General features: G+C 38.4%; 1 protein-coding gene across 1 annotated transcript in view; it reads right to left on the bottom strand.

Moving 5' to 3' along the window:
• The window catches only part of FBN2 (fibrillin 2), a 232,723-nt gene that overhangs the window by 151,680 nt on the left and 64,859 nt on the right, over positions 1-16,184 (bottom strand). The gene's annotated exons all lie outside the window — the stretch shown is intronic.

Here is a 16,184-nt window from a genome sequence, read left to right as displayed (position 1 = left end):
ATTTGTACATACATATTTCTTGAATGCACAGAAGATATTCGCTTGTTCGCAAGAGAATGAGGTGTGAGGAGTCAGGATCCCTTTGTATGCATGCATTTTAACTTATATAAATGGTATATGTTAAAGATCTCATTTTGTTTCTTGATTTTTTCTTTTAGAATTTTGTTTCTACAAACCATCCATATTGTTATGTGGGCAACCAATCTCTTGCTTTGATTTGCTGCAGAACACTTAGTGTGCTTACTCTCCCGGTGATGGGCACTCAGCATCCTCCAACTTCTCACCACCTCAGGTGAACAAACAGATAATATGACTAGACGTACATCTATTAAAGTAATTTAATTCATAGTTTAAAATCTTTGCCCAAAGAAAACTTCAGGTCTAGTGGCTTTGCTGTTAAATTCTTTCAAACATTTAAGAAAGAAACAATACCAGTTGTACACAAATTCATACAGAAAAGAGAAGACACTGCCCAACCCATTTTATTGAGCTGGCATCACCCTGAAACCAAAGCCAGACAAAGACATCATAAGAAGGAAAACGAGGGGCGGAGGGGAAGATGGCGGAAGAGTAAGACGCGGAGATCACCTTCCTCCCCACAGATACACCAGAAATACATCTACTCGTGGAGCAACTCCTACAGAACACCTACTGAACGCTGGCAGAAGACCTCAGACCTCCCAAAAGGCAAGAAACCCCCCACGTACCTGGGTAAGGCAAAAGAAAAAACAGAGACAAAAGAATAGGGACGGCACCTGCACCAGTGGGAGGGATCTGTGAAGGAGGAACGGTTTCCACACGCTAGGAAGCCCCTTCGCGGGTGGAGACTGCGGGAGGCAGAGGGGGAAGCTTTGGAGCTGCGGAGGAGAGCACAGCAACAGGGGAACGGAGGGCAAAGTGGGGAGATTCCCGCACAGAGAATCAGGGCCGGCCGGCACTCACCAGCCCAAGAGGCTTGTCTGCTCACCCGCCGGGGCGGGCGGGGCTGCGAGCTGAGGCTCGGGCTTTGGTCGGAGCTCCGGGAGAGGACTGGGGTTGGCGGCGTGACCACAGCCTGAAGGGGTTAGTGCACCACGGCTAGCCGGGAGGGAGTCCGGGAAAAGGTCTGGAGCTGCCGAAGAGGCAAGAGACTTTTTCTTCCCTCTTTGTTTCCTGGTGCGTGAGGAGAGGGGTTTAAGAGCGCTGCTTAAAGGAACTCCAGAGACGGGCGCGAGCCGCGGCTAAAAACACGAACCCCAGAGACGGGCGCGAGCTGCGGCTAAAAGCGCGAACCCCAGAGACCAGCGCGAGCTGCGGCTAAAAGCGCGAACCCCAAAGACGGGCGCGAGCCGCGGCTAAAAGCGCGAACCCCAGAGACGGGAGCGAGCCGCGGCTAAAATGGTGGACCCCAGAGACGGGTGTGAGCCGCAGCTGAACGCGCGGACTCCACAGACAGGCGCGAACCGCTGCTAAAAGCGCGGGCCCCAGAGACGGGGCTAAGGCTGCTGCTGCCGCCACCAAGGGGCCTGTGTGCGAGCACCGGTCACTAGCCACACCCCTCTTCCGGGGAGCCTGTGCAGCCAGCCACTGCCAGGTTCCCAGGATCCAGGGACAACTTCCTGCGGAGAACGCACGACGGGCCTCAGGCGGGTGCAACGTCATGGTGGCCTCTGCCGCCGCAGGCCTGCCCCACACGCCGTGCCCCTCTCTCCCCCCCGGCCTGAGTGCGCCAGAGCCCCCGAATCAGCGGCTCCTTTAACCCCGTCCTGTCTGAGCAAAAAACAGACGCCCTCCAGCGACCTACACGCACAGGCGGGGCCAAACCCAAAGCTGAGCCCCTGTGAGCTGTCAGAACAAAGAAGAGAAAGGGAAATCTCTCCCAGCAGCCTCAGAAGCAGCGGATTAAAGCTCCACAATCAACTTGATGTACCCTGCATCTGTGGAATACATGAATAGACAAGGGGAGGTGGACTTCAAGAGCAAGATCTATGATTTTTTCCCCTTTTCCTCTTTTTGTGAGTGTGTATGTGTATGCTTCTGTGTGAGATTTTGTCTGTATATCTTTGCTTCCACCATTTGTCCTAGGGTTCTATCCGTCCGTTTTTTTTTTTTACTTTTTCTTAATAATTTTAATAACTTTATTATACTGTACCTTTCTTTCTTTCTTTCTTTCTTTCTTTTCTTTCTTTCTTTCTTTCTTTCCTTCCTTCCTTCCTTCCCTCCTTTAGACAAACAATCATCCCAAATTGAGGAGGTGGACTTTGAGAGCAAGATTTATGATTTTTTCCCCTTTACCTCTTTTTGTGAGTGTGTATGTGTAAGCTTCTGTGTGAGATTTTGTCTATATAGCTTTGCTTCCACCATTTGTCCTAAGGTTCTATCTGTCCCTTTTTTTTCCAAATAATTATTTTTTAATTTAATAACTTCATTATACTTTATTTTATTTTACTGTATCTTTCTTTCTTTTTTCCTTCCCTCCTTCCTTCCTTCCTCCCTCCCTCCTTTCTCTCCTTCTTTCTTTCTTTCTTCCTTCCTTCCCTCCTTTCTTTCTTTCTTTCTTTCTTCCTACTTCTATTAATTCTTTCTACTTTTTCTCCCTTTTATTCTGAGCCGTGTGGATGAAAGGCTCTTGATGCTGCAGCCAGGAGTTAGTGCTGTGCCTCTGAAGTGGGAGAGCCAACTTCAGGACACTGGTCCACAAGAGACCTCCCAGCTCCACATAATATCAAACGGTGAAAATCTCCCAGAGATCTCCATCTCAACACCAGCACCCAGCTTCACTCAACGACCAGCAAGCTACAGTGCTGGACATCTTATGCCAAACAACTAGCAAAACAGGAACACAACCCCACCCATTAGCAGAGAGGCTGCCTAAAATCAAAATAAGTCCACAGACACCCCAAAACACACCACCAGACGTGGACCTGCCCACTAGAGAGACAAGACTCAGCCTCATCCACCAGAACACAGGCACTAGTCCCCTCCACCAGGAAGTCTACACAACCCACTGAACCAACCTTAGCCACTGGAGACAGACATCAAAAACAAGGGGAACTACGAACCTGCAGCCTGCAAAAAAGAGACCCCCAAACACAGTATGATAAGCAAAATGAGAAGACAGAAAAACACACAGCAGATGAAGTAGCAAGATAAAAATGCACCAGACCTAACAAATGAAGAGGAAATAGGCAGTCTACCTGAAAAAGAATTCAGAATAATGATAGTAAAGATGATCCAAAATCTTGGAAATAGCATGGGCAAAATGCAAGAAATATTTAACAAGGACCTAGAAGAACTAAAGATGAAACAAACAATGATGAACAACACAGTAAATGAAATGAAAAAGATTCTACATGGGATCAATAGCAGAATAACTGAGGCAGAAGAACGGATAAGTGACCTGGAAGATAAAAGAGTGGAAATAACTACTGCAGAGCAGAATAAAGAAAAAAGAATGAAAAGAACTGAGGACAGTCTCAGAGACCTCTGGGACAACACTAATCACACCAACATTCAAATTATAGGGGTTCCAGAAGAAGAAGAGAAAACGAAAGGGACTGAGAAGATATTTGAAGAGATTATAGTTGAAAATTTCCCTAATATGGGAAAGGAAATAGTTAATCAAGTCCAGGAAGCACAGAGAGTCCCATACAGGATAAATCCAAGGAGTAATACGCCAAGACACATATTAATCAAACTGTCAAAAATTAAATACAAAGAAAGCATATTAAAAGCAGCAAAGGAAAAACAAAAAATAACACACAAGGGAATCCCCATAAGGTTAACAGCTGATCTCTCAGCAGAAACTCTGCAAGCCAGAAGGGAGTGACAGGACATACTGAAAGTGATGAAGGAGAAAAACCTGCAACCAAGATTACTCTACACAGCAAGGATCTCATTCAGATTTGATGGAGAAATTAAAACCTTTACAGACAAGCAAAAGCTGAGAGAGTTCAGCACCACCAAACCAGCTTTACAACAAATGCTAAAGGAACTTCTCTAGGCAAGAAACACAAGAGAAGGAAAAGACCTATAATAACGAACCGAAAACAATTAAGAAAAAATGGGAATAGGAACATACATACTGATACTTACCTTAAATGTAAATGGACTAAATGCTCCCACCAAAAGACACAGATTGGCTGAATGGATACAAAAACAAGACCCATATATATGCTGTCTACAAGAGACCCACTTCAGACCTAGAGACACATACAGACTGAAAGTAAGGGGATGGAAAAAGATATTCCATGCAAATGGAAACCAAAAGAAAGCTGGAGTAGCAATTCTCATATCAGACAAAATAGACTTTAAAATCAAGACTATTAGAAGACACAAATAAGGACACTACATAATGATCAAGGGATCAATCCAAGAAGAAGATATAACAATTGTAAATATTTATGCACCCAACATAGGAGCACCTCAATACATAAGGCAAATACTAACAGCCATAAAAGGGGAAATCGACAGTAACACATTCATAGTAGGGGACTTTAACACCCCACTTTCACCAATGGACAGATCATCCAAAATGAAAATAAATAAGGAAACACAAGCTTTAAATGATACATTAAACAAGATGGACTTAATTGATATTTATAGGACACTCCATCCAAAAACAACAGAATACACATTTTTCTCAAGTGTTCATGGAACATTCTCCAGGATAGATCATATCTTGGGTCACAAATCAAGCCTTGGTAAATTTAAGAAAATTGAAATTGTATCAAGTATCTTTTCTGACCACAACGCCGTGAGACTAGATATCAATTACAGGAAAAGATCTGTAAAAAATACAAACACATGGAGGCTAAACAATACACTACTTAATAACGAAGTGATCACTGAAGAAATCAAAGAGGAAATTAAAAAATACCTAGAAACAAATGACAACGGAGACACGACGACCCAAAACCTATGGGATGCAGGAAAGCAGTTCTAAGAGGGAAGTTTATAGCAATACAAGCCCACCTTAAGAAGCAGGAAACATCTCGAATAAACAACCTAACCTTGCACCTAAAGTAATTAGAGAAAGAAGAACAAAAAAACCCCAAAGTTAGCAGAAGGAAAGAAATCATAAAAATCAGATCAGAAATAAATGAAAAAGAAATGAAGGAAACAATAGCAAAGATCAATAAAACTAAAAGCTGGTTCTTTAAGAAGATAAACAAAATGGATAAACCTTTAGCCAGACTCATCAAGAAAAAAAGGGAGAAGACTCAAATCAATAGAATTAGAAATGAAAAAGAAGAAGTAACAACTGACACTGCAGAAATACAAAAGATCATGAGAGATTACTACAAGCAACTCTATGCCCATAAAATGGACAACCTGGAAGAAATGGACAAATTCTTAGAAATGCACAACCTGCCAAGACTGAATCAGGAAGAAATAGAAAATATGAACAGACCAATCACAAGCACTGAAATTGAAACTGTGATTAAAAATCTTCCAACAAACAAAAGCCCAGGACCAGATGGCTTCACAGGCGAATTCTATCAAACATTTAGAGAAGAGATAACACCTCTCCTTCTCAAACTCTTCCAAAATATAGCAGAGGGAGGAACACTCCCAAATTCCTTCTATGAGGCCACCATCACCTTGATATCAAAACCAGAGAAGGATGTCACAAAGAAAGAAAACTACAGGCCAATATCACTGATGAACATAGATGCAAAAATCCTCAATAAAATACTAGCAAACAGAATCAAACAGCACATTAAAAGGATCATACACCATGATCAAGTGGGGTTTATTCCAGGAATACAAGGATTCTTCAATATACGCAAGTCTATCAATGTGATAAACCATATTAACAAATTGAAGGAGAAAAACCATATGATCATCTCAATAGATGCAGAGAAAGCTTTTGACAAAATTCAACACCGATTTATGATAAAAACCCTGCAGAAAGTAGGCATAGAGGGAACTTTCCTCAACATAATAAAGGCCATATATGACAAGCCCACAGCCAACATCATCCTCAATGGTGAAAAACTGCAAGCATTTCCACTAAGATCAGGAACAAGACAAGGTTGCCCACTCTCACCACTCTTACTCAACATAGTTTTGGAAGTTTTAGCCACAGCAATCAGAGAAGAAAAGGAAATGAATCCAAATCGGAAAAGAAGAAGTAAAGCTGTCACAGTTTGCAGATGACATGATACTATACATAGAGAAACCTAAAGATGCTACCAGAAAACTACTAGAGCTAATCAATGAATTTGGTAAAGCAGCAGGATACAAAATTAATGCACAGAAATCTCTGGCATACCTATACACTAATGATGAAAAATCTGAAAGAGAAATCAAGAAAACACTCCCATTTACCATTGCAACAAAAAGAATAAAATATCTAGGAATCAACCTACCTAAGGAGACAAAAGACCTGTATGCAGAAAATTATAAGACACTGATGAAAGAAATTAAAGATGATACAAATAGATGGAGAGATATACCATGTTCTTGGATTGGAAGAATCAACATTGTGAAAATGACTCTACTACCCAAAGCAATCTATAGATTCAATGCAATCCCTATCAAACTACCACTGGCATTTTTCACAGAACTAGAACAAAAAATTTCACAATTTGTATGGAAACACAAAGGACCCCGAATAGCCAAAGCAATCTTGAGAACGAAAAACAGACCTCGAGGAATCAGACTCCCTGACTTCAGACTATACTACAAAGCTACAGTCATCAAGACAGTATGGTATGGCACAAAAACAGAAAGATAGATCAATGGAACAGGATAGAAAGCCCAGAGATAAACCCACGCACATATGGTCACCTTATCTTTGATAAAGGAGGCAGGAATGTACAGTGGAGAAAGGACAGCCTCTTCAATAAGTGGTGCTGGGAAAACTGGACAGGTACATGTAAAAGTATGAGATTAGATCACTCCCTAACACCATACACAAAAATAAGCTCAAAATGGATTAAAGACCTAAATCTAAGGCCAGAAACTGTCAAACTCTTAGAGGAAAACATAGGCAGAACACTCTATGACAGAAATCACAGCAAGATCCTTTTTGACCCACCTCCTAGAGAAATGGAAATAAAAATAAACAAATGGGACCTAATGAAACTTCAAAGCTTTTGCACAGCAAAGGAAACCATAAACAAGACCAAAAGACAACCCTCAGAATGGGAGAAAATATTTGCAAATGAAGCAACTGACAAAGGATTAAACTCCAAAATTTACAAGCAGCTCATGCAGCTCAATAACAAAAAAACAAACAACCCAATCCAAAAATGGGCAGAAGACTTAAATAGACATTTCTCCAAAGAAGATATACAGACTGCCAACGAACACATGAAAGAATGCTCAACATCAATCATAAGAGAAATGTAAATCAAAACTACAATGAGATATCATCTCACACCAGTCAGAATGGCCATCATCAAAAAATCTAGAAACAATAAATGCTGGAGAGGGTGTGGAGAAAAGGGAACACTCTTGCACTGCTGGTGGGAATGTGAATTGGTTCAGCCACTATGGAGAACAGTATGCAGGTTTCTTAAAAAACTACAAATAGAACTACCATATGACCCAGCAATCCCACTACTGGGCATATATCCTGAGAAAACCAAAATTCAAAAAGAGTAATGTACCAAAATGTTCATTGCAGCTCTATTTACAATAGCCCAGAGATGGAAACAACCTAAGTGCCCATCATCGGATGAATGGATAAAGAAGATGTGGCACATATATACAATGGAATATTACTCAGCCATAAAAAGAAACGAAGTTGAGCTATTTGTAATGAGGTGCATGGACCTAGAGTCTGTCATACAGAGTGAAGTAAGTCAGAAAGAGAAGGACAAATACCGTATTCTAACACATATATATGGAATTTAAGAAAAAAAAAATGTCATGAAGAACCTAGGGGTAAGACAGGAATAAAGACACAGACCTACTGGAAAGCGGACTTGAGGATATGGGGAGGGGAAACGGTGAGCTGTGACAGGGCGAGAGAGAGGCATGGACATATATACACTAACAAACGTAAGGTAGATAGCTAGTGGGAAGCAGCCACATGGCACAGGGATATTGGCTTGGTGCTTTGTGACCACCTGGAGGGGTGGGATAGGGAGGGTGGGAGGGAGGGAGACGCAAGAGGGAAGAGATATGGGAACATATGTATATGTATAACTGATTCACTTTGTTATAAAGCAGAAACTAACACACCATTGTAAAGCAATTATACCCCAATAAAGATGTTAAAAAAAAAAAAAGAAGAAGGAAAACGAGAAGAATATCTTTTTGGAATAGGCACACAAAAATTATTAGCAAGTCAACTTTAGCAATATATAAAAAAGTTAATACGTCATAACTAAGTGGAGTTTATCCCAGGAACTAGGTTGTATCAACATTCAAGCATAAATCAATTCATCATATTAACAGATTAAGGAAAATATATGAGTATATCATAGATGTGAAAAAAGCAATGACAAAGTTCAACATTCATTCATTGTTTTAAAAATCTTGGTAAACCAGAAATACAAGGGAATGTACTCAACCTGATAAAGGGCCTGTACAAAAAAACTAGAGCTAATATATTATAGGAGATTGGGAAAAATTCTTTTATTTAGAGTTTCTGAATCTTTCATTTTATATCTATGTAAACTTGCCTTATTTCTCTTTGTGTAAAAGGTAACTCAGTATATTGTTATGATGAACACTGTATATAAAAGGAAATATAATATATAAGCTTATGCAAACTTACATTACCTAGTCAAATTGACAGGCCAACATAACAGATTTATTAGTATTACATCTTTAATTACAAAATAACATATACTCATTATAATAAACATTAAAGATGCAGAAAATAGAAAATTGAAGAGAGAGCCATTGATATAAGTGAGTAGTCTGTTCTTTTAGACTTATTCACACACACATTCAGAGTGGTGGTCCATTTATTTCACAAGAATAAGATCACACTGTATGTGTTGTTCTGCATCTTGTTTTTTTTCCATTAAAATAGTTTGTGGATATATTTCTATGTCAGTATATATTTATCCTATTATCTTTTTGGTAATCCCACACGTTTGGTGTATCTTAGTGTGTAAATTAGGGAATTTAAGTCTACAAAAGAGCTTAGCATCCTTATTATTTCTTCCGCACTTTAACTATCTGTCTATAAAACTAATTACAATAGTCCAAAGTATTTTTATCCTGAAATTAAAGTAGATATCATTGTCTTATTAAAGGATAGCTGATCCAAACAAAAAGCAACTGGAATGAAATACATGACAGGAGGTTTATATCCTGAACAGTTTAATTTACATTTCGAACTGTATTATTTTAAAAATGTACTAAATTTCCACCCTCATTACAGTGTGGTATAAAACATCCCTAGAAACCTCTTTTCCTGGCAGATAAATCAGAGAAAGAATATCTCGGTATAAGCTAAAAAATGAGGCCAAACCTATAAATCCCTTAATACTATTCATAAAAGCTTTGACTACATATTTAGTAGATTCAGTAATTTTTCAAAGAAAAAAGCAATCTGACTTTACAGGGTTTATTTTGTAATTGCCTAAAAAGTACTTTCCTAGAAAAAAAGAAATAAAACTTTTTGAAATATCCTAGAGTGAGCAGCTATACAGAATTAATTTCTTTTGGGTAGATCAAGTTAATCACTAAAATAAAAAAGAAAATTTTAAAGAAATCTTATAGAAATAATCAACATGAACCTAGAAGCACACATGAGTGCTCCCTATAAAATCAAAAGAAGCAAGCCTCAGACCTCCAAATTATGCAAGAGTTTCTGCATCTTCCAAGTGCCAGCATAAGGAACTACTAACGTCTGATTAGTTTTCCACTGTCCAAGTTATACAGATGGGTTTCTGTTCCTCCCTTCAACTCAGGCACAAACTTACTATTTCTTTAAATGCTGGATAACTTCAAATCACATGCAAGGATTTTACAGAATAATATTGAATCTTTTGAAACTTAAACCTTATATAATCCCTTCAGTCTATGTCTACTAAGGTTATAAATAATGTAACAAAGCAATAGTAATTCTAGTTTATGAACTCATTTCTTCTCCAACTTCTTCAAATAAACTTGCCCTAAGAGATTAAACTGATTTTATTATATAAATTAGTATTAGATGGTATATTATTTTTAGTTGACATTAAAATGTGAAAATATATGTGCCAGTGTTACAGGCATATAAAAATGGTTCATTTAATTTATATCTGTGGGAACTAAGGACCAATTCCTATTACTGTATTAATAGTGCATGATTTTTTAACTTGGCCTGTCCCCGAATTAGATACATTTTTAAAATGTAAGTTCTTATTCTACACTCCACATATATTCATACATAGTACTTCTACTTCTACAAAAACAAATGCCAATCTTTAAGTACAACAATTGAAGAATAGGTCTGTCTCTGACTGGAGCCTAAGACATACAGGGTATCTTGGCAACCGTTCAATGTGGTTTGATTCGGCCAGAATACCTATTCATGTATTCACAAAATTCCAATGTTGAATAAATGATCATCCCAACAAGCAAATATTGGTAACTTACTACCTGTAGGACTCCGAACTAAAAACAAACAGACCATGGTTCTGTCTCAATCTTCCTTATCTCAACAAATGTCATCATTGTTTATCCCGATGTCAAAGTCAGAAACCTAAGTGATAAACTCGGCATCCTCTCACTTGTCTCACTTCATTCCATCAATAACAAGTGCTTACTTCCTAGATATATCTCAAATCTTGGCCCTATGCCTCTATTCTGGTCTCAACCTCCATGATATATCACCTGTACTGCTGCAGGAAACTTCTGTTATTTTTTGCTTCCACTCTGGCCCCCCTAGAGTTGATTCTTTACAGAGCAACTAAAGGACTTTTATTTACATATGTGTAAATCAAGGACAGAAGTCTGTAGACACTGCCACACTGTTTTCTGGTCTATGAGTTGCTCTACAGAAGTTTGAGACCAGTTAAGATATTCCCTTTAACAAAGATATTTGCTTATTCTGTCTTATTATGCCCACAAAATTTTCCTTATCTTCTCTCTCTTATTGAACTTTTGTGCCTTCCAATCTGCAAACTGAAGCTTTTATCTCTTTTAGAAAATGTTTCTATATTATCTTTATGCTTTTTTTCAGTTCCTTTCTTCAGTTTTCTTTACAACCTTTCTGCTGACTTCACTACCTTTCTGCTTCTTTACAATCATTATTTATTGTCCTCAGACATTTTGATTTGTGATTTCCTCAAGGTTAACCTTTGTCATTGAATTTTTTCAGTCTTATGTATGTTTGTATGTATATGTGTAACATTTGCCTTTCATTAGGTAAAGTTTCAAATCCTTCTTCAGTTTCTTGAGTGTTACCAATGCACTATCTCTGATTGTCTTTTCTGAACTCTTAACAGTGCTTCTTTGAGCACCTGTTAAGAGAAGAACCATATTATTTTTCACTTCCTCGAGATAAAAGAGTATATGAACTTTGTGTTTATTTAGGTAATTCTTCCATAAAGCATGTTCCTCTGTCTTTTCCTTACGTTATTTCTCTCTTTTTTCAGCTTTTATATGTAAGCCTTTTCTCTTTAGTACTCACCTTTAAATGGGGCATTTCCTGCTGAAGCAAAAGTGGAGAAAGCCAAGAAGAAACAGGTTGATTTGAGAACTTCTGTAGAGACTCATGCAGCTTCTTACCAAACTCTCTCCACTTTCTTTTCCTCCTGGGTATTAATTTTAAACTTTCAGGTAGTGGTGTAGCTCCCACCTTCTGCCCTTTCAGATACAGACTCTGCAAGCTGCTCACCAGTGGCTCCCATATCCTCTTTTCCTTCCCCCTCCTTTACCTAAAGGAGCATCTCTGGGTTGGAAGGCTGGCTAGAGAATATTAGAAATGGCTTGCCACCAAAGACTCTCTTTCCATATGCCTTCAGTTACTCCGAGGGCCTGCAGTAGAATCCCTCTCTTATGGGATATACTCCTCCTCTCCAAGAGACCGTCCACATCCACTCAACAGCCTTTCAGGATGCTAATGCTCATGGCAAACACATAGAAGATTCTCCCTGTCCCCATGACTTCCCAACAACCGCCATGTGTCCATCACTGCTCTGAACTGGGGGTTGCAGAGTTTTATTTTAGAAGGGCTTGTTCTCTGTTATTCCTTTTCTTGTTAGTTTTTGTTGAGTTAGAAGAAGGGCAATATCCTGCTATTTTCAATACGAGTTCCTATAATCGACTATGTTTTAGGTAAATTTTTTGGATTGTTTAGGAACGGCTTGTGTTCACATAGTGTGAACTACAGTTAAACTTTGCAACGATCTGGTTAACTTGGTCAATGCAGACAGCCAAGATAAATTTGTGTTTAATAATTTATACTAATCAGATGAACCAAATCTCCTTTTCATTTTGTGCTATACAGAAGGCCTGCAAATAACATTCTACTGACAGTATCTTCCTCTCAGGATACACCTGAGGAACTAGCCATGCCTGCCTGGTTTCAGATAAGATTCAACTTCTCTACATGATTCATGTGCAGTCTGATTGAAGGATTAAATATTTCTGAATACTAATCCCATTTGACAAGGACAGGCACGAATACTTGTTTTGCAGGGACTGACTCAGGGTCTATACTGCTCTTTCTTTATTTAAGTCCCTGTCTTGTGTCCTAGCTAGGTCCTGACTCTGTCACGTATGTCACAATTTCCATGCCTCTCACACTGCTTGGAATGGAGCAGAGGCCCAGCATCAGTCTATTACTATTGTCTATAATAAAGCAAAAGATGGATTTAAATAAGCAAATTTCTTCTGCCGTACTTCCAGTTTTGAAACATCTGGAGTAGTTTAAAAGCCTAATTTCTAAAAATCAAGCAACATAAATTAATAATTATACAAATTTTAATATATTTTGAAAATTTTAAAATATATTTGAAAATCTAAAAGACCCAAAGTATTATTCTTAAATAAAATACCCTTCTAATTAGAGTGAATGTGTAACATAGTAAAGATTTAAAAAGAAGAACCTATTTGTAAAAAAATAATACAACATATGCACGTGACAGTTTATGACATATATATTTAAAGTTTGTAGATATTCTTGGAAAAGAGCTTAATGCCACTTTTATTACCTTTAATTCACTCATTTTTATGCTAGCTTAAATTTTAAGGCTTATGTGAGCCAACTTTAGTCCTTCAATGTTTAATAAAATGAAGAATGTACAAGACTAAATGTAGATTAGACTTAGGCATAAGGGCTAGAACTGAAATGCTCTATATATGAAAGAAGTCAAGAATCATTATGATTGACCTCATAGTACCCTAGGAAGGTATACTCTTCTGACACTGCTTATTTGAGTACAGAAAGTCGTGACAGCAACAGTGAAAAGTAAAAAGTTTAGTTACTAGTTTCCTCACAGCTTAGTTCTTGTTGGGTTTTTTTTTTGCAGTACGCGGGCCTCTCACTGTTGTGGCCTCTCCTGTTGTGGAGCACCGGCTCTGGAGGTGCAGGCTCGGCGGCCATGGCTCACGGGCCTAGCTGCTCCGTGGCATGTGGGATCTTCCTGGACTGGAGCACGAACCCGCGTCACCTGCACCGGCAGTCAGACTCTCAACCACTGCGCCACCAGAGAAGTCCCACAGCTTAGTTTTTTTAAAGTGTCATCTTAATTTTCTGTTGGCCCTCATTTTTCACATTTATTTGGTTTACTACAAGACCTTATTTCATCCCCTCCTAAGCCATAGATAAAGTAATTCACTAATTGCATCAGCTACAGGATAATTTTATATTTAGAACTTCAGAAATGTCCTCCCTTGGCTAATATAAACCATGTTTTAAAACCAATATTAAACTGGCTATCATCTACACAGCTGAAATTTATTTTTAACTCCACAAAAATTTTCAGTTACACTATAAAAAAGATCACTATTATAAAAAAGAAGTCTGACATGTGTGTATCATGTTTTATTATCTTATATTTTTACGCCCTATTATCTTCCAAATTAATTTGGCAGAGTATTTGGGAAACAGTCTAGGAATTTAAAGGAAAAAATGAAATCACAGTAAGATGGAGTCTTAAAATAGCCTGAACTGAGGATTAGTGTTTAATTGAGAACTTTCTGACGATGCCATGATTTTGAAATAAAGCAGAACTTTTTCAACTTTTCCAGACCTTTTAACAATGTGGCAAATTTCATTTTGCTCCTGTGGCTGTATTAATCCATTATACTCCTGGGCAAATGGAGCCCAAAACTTATCTCTACTACATAAACAAATTCAAACAAATAAGCCTTCAGACATTACTCAATCCTGAAGGACATTCAGGAAGTTTGAGATCAGATCACACACTTTTTGTAATTGTGTTCAGAAAAACTAGGCCTCTCTGACAAAATATCAAGGTAAAGAAGCCTAAGTACAAATATAGAAGATGAGGAGAGTCAATAATTTGCAATGTTTTGGTTGAAGTTGAGGGCTTTTCTCAACCTGGACTATTTCTACGAAACAGTGTATTTTGGAAGTATTTTAATATCAATTCCATTTATTAATTCAAAAGATATTTACTGAGTATCTACTGCATGTTAGAATGCCTCAGAGACATTAATGAATAAAACAGATTTCTGCCCAAATGGAGCTTACATTCTATCTGGGGGACAGTAAAAGCAATAAAGACCATAAGCAAGTGCGTTAGAAGGTGATAAGTGCTAGAGAATAAACAAAAATTATTACTCTGGTAAATCTAGTCAGTATTAATCTAGTAGATCTATACAGCGTTTTATCTGTAATAGTAATCCATTAAATTACATAAATTATACAGTAATCTATACCTAACCTAGGAATTCTATGTAGTATGGTAAATACTATATACTATATAGTATAGTGTATCTTTTATAGAAAAAACTTGCTTTATCAGGAACTCTATAGAATCATACCGATAATCATATCAATGATTTAGAATGTTGTTATCCATAGTAAACAACAGATTAAAAATGACATTTAACCCAAACTTCATATTTGTTGTGGTTGGTATTAATCCAAGAGACAAAATACTCACAAAACCATTCTAAGTCCACAGCTGACAAGGCTTTTACATGCAAGTAAACATAAAGTTGTGAATCTGCTGGGTTATATGGTCATCTCTTGGGTATCCCGGTAGTTTTGATTTGAAAAGAGTTTAGATACAGATCATTTTTTAAACTACCTTTTTTTTTTTTTTTGCGGTACGCGGGCCTCTCACTGCTGTGGCCTCTCCCGTTGCGGAGCACAGGCTTGGGACGTGCAGGCTCAGCGGCCATGGCTCACGGGCCCAGCCGCTCCGCAGCATGTGGGATCTTTCCGGACTGGGGCACGAACCCGTGTCCCCTGCATCGGCAGGTGGACTCTCAACCACTGCGCCACCAGGGAAGCCCTAAACTACCTTTTATAAAACTACAAAACTAACACAAATCTTTGGAGGCCACTATCGGAGATACACTTACCAAATTACACAGAGCACTCAGATTTTATTATTCAATGGATTGAGGTTATATACAGGCTCCCCACACTACAATTTTCGTTTGGGTTTTAGGGCACTGGCCTGGTTTTCTGCAATATACCATTTACATGGGCTGGATAGGTAACCTCTCTACCTCTGACACTGGTTACTAACATCAGTTTGAAAGATTTCCCATCTAACTTTGTACATGATTTAATTAGAACAAATAAACCTAACTCTCATGACAAGTATGAGTAACATCATTTCTGTGAATAATACAAAAGTACTTTCCAGTTTCCTGTGATCCTCCCACCATTTGAAAGCTCATTATGGCACTCTGTTCCAAGCTCTAAAAACGTGTTTAATCCATATGACGTCAGAGAAGTTGCCAAAAAAGGCTAAGAATCATGGTGGCTGAAAAGTAATTATCCAGTTAAGTATTTAACAATTTCCGGCTATTTGGTTTAAAGTTTATGGTTGTAGCATCCTCAGGGCCCCAATCTAACCCTGATATGTGGTTAGGAAGATTGCCTGGAGACAAGATTGTAACCAACTGGTTATAAGCTCAGAAATAACTACAGTCATGGATGGAGTTAATACTTTGTCTCTGAAGATACTATTAATAACAATACCGGATGGCTCACTTCTCCCTGTCACCTGGGTTCAGGTTCTTATATGTTGAATGAGATTGGAAAGACAGAAAAACTGTGTCGCCTGGGTATTTACATATGCAAAGTTTGAGGGGCTGTAGCA

Source organism: Delphinus delphis, chromosome 3 (genome assembly GCF_949987515.2).
Source record: "Delphinus delphis chromosome 3, mDelDel1.2, whole genome shotgun sequence".
Lineage (NCBI taxonomy): Eukaryota > Metazoa > Chordata > Mammalia > Artiodactyla > Delphinidae > Delphinus > Delphinus delphis.
The sequence above is the reverse complement of the archived record's forward strand: the minus strand, read 5'-3'. Positions and strand labels throughout refer to the sequence as shown.